The sequence below is a fragment of the Aplysia californica genome, unplaced genomic scaffold (genome assembly GCF_000002075.1).
Source record: "Aplysia californica isolate F4 #8 unplaced genomic scaffold, AplCal3.0 scaffold00457, whole genome shotgun sequence".
Taxonomy (NCBI): domain Eukaryota; kingdom Metazoa; phylum Mollusca; class Gastropoda; order Aplysiida; family Aplysiidae; genus Aplysia; species Aplysia californica.
Genome location: NW_004797727.1, coordinates 442,362 through 444,095, shown reverse-complemented (window position 1 = coordinate 444,095; position 1,734 = coordinate 442,362).

Genomic DNA, 1,734 nt, shown 5'->3' with positions numbered 1-1,734 from the left:
TCACAAGAGAGTGACAAACATACAAAAGAAGTAGAGGAAAAATAATGATAGTAAGGATGAGGAAAGAAAAAGCAGCAGTTCCCCCGTGTTGTTCCCCTACAGTATTGAGCATGACATTGATAAATCAGCCCATTTACAATTCTACTGTGCATAAGAACATGTTAATGTCCCCCCTTTGGGAAAGGCCTAAAGACACTTCAGTCAGTAGCACTGTCGTGGGGGGGGGGGGGTGGGCATACATGGAGGTGTGAGGAGAGACACTGTATGATAAGTTGTGGTTTATGACAATGATAAGACGAGACGAGGTGAGATTAGATGAGGTAAATTGAGATGAAATCAGATAATAAGCTCAAAAGTTATGATAAAATATGAGCAGTTAAATTCAAAAGTGTTCTGATATTATGACGATATGAGAAGTTATGATGATATGATTAAGCAAGTAGAGTTCACATGTGTTATAAAAATATGTGTCACGACATGGTGGAATCAGGCACTCGTCAATTTTTGGGCTTGTAGAGTTATTGGTATCATCTTAAAGCTGATTTATTTGCCTTGCTTCCAATTAAATAAATATCCATTTTTATTTTTAAATATAATTCTAGATATTTGTGATTGAAGGAAGTGAGGTATTATAACATTTGATAAAATAACTTCTGGTATGTATAGAATTGTATGGTGATAAAAAAGAAAAAATTGAGGCATGTAATGAAGATAACTAGATATCTATGATGATTGGAAAAGACAAATCCAAGTGTGTTATTACGATCAAATCATGATGATAACATAAAGTCAGTTCAGGTGTGTTTCGATTAGGTAAATGTGTACAGGTTTGATAAGTGTGTGTGTACTGATGTTATGACAAGATGTGTTCAGGAGTGCTACGATGATATTATGGTGATGATTTTAGCAATGTTGTGGTGTGTCTGATGATAATTTGATGATAGCATGAAGTATGTTCTGGTGTTTCAAGAAGAATATGTTGATAACAGTGAATGATGAAAGTCTGGTGAGTCACGATAATTTGATGTTAACCTTATGGTCAAGTCCTTTAGTGTTTCTAGGATGTAATTATGACCATAACATTGACTAAGTTCAGGCGAGTTCTGAGAATAATTTCTCCAAATTCTGTCTATGTGGATGTAAAAGAAACACCAACAAATCTGGCGATGGTGAAACAAACAGTAGAGCCGACGGACATAATTATGTATGCGCGGATGTGTAAGAAGGAAAATCACTTGTCAAAGGCTAAATGTGAGGCAGCGTGGGGAAATCAGGCGCTCGTCAAAATAATCAAAGTGAAAAAACTGGCATTTTTCCGCAGGTTTGGGAATTTTTATTGAATTTTTGTTTTTTTTTGCTCAATGCCTTCCATGTCCTTTGAGGAACACATTGCTGTGTGAATTGTACTGAAAAAAAGTCGATTAAAGGCATTAAAAAAATGTAAATTTTCTGTTTCCACGTCGTAACACCAGTGTTTTTTGTTGTGCAGGGCGGATCGTTTGGCGAGATATCTGACATCTGTACGTCGATGTACTGTCTGAACCCGTCCGTCGGCTCTACTGCTCGATGCTCACGCTACGCGGCCGCCGAGGGGACCTCTTGTGGCAGTAAGAAGGTGAGTCGTTTGTCTGTCTGTTTTTTTATTGTTTGTCTAACTGTCATTATTTATCTGTTTGGCTATCAATCAACCTCTCTGGTAGTTTGCTTGCTTACCTTGAGAGAGAGAGAGAGAGA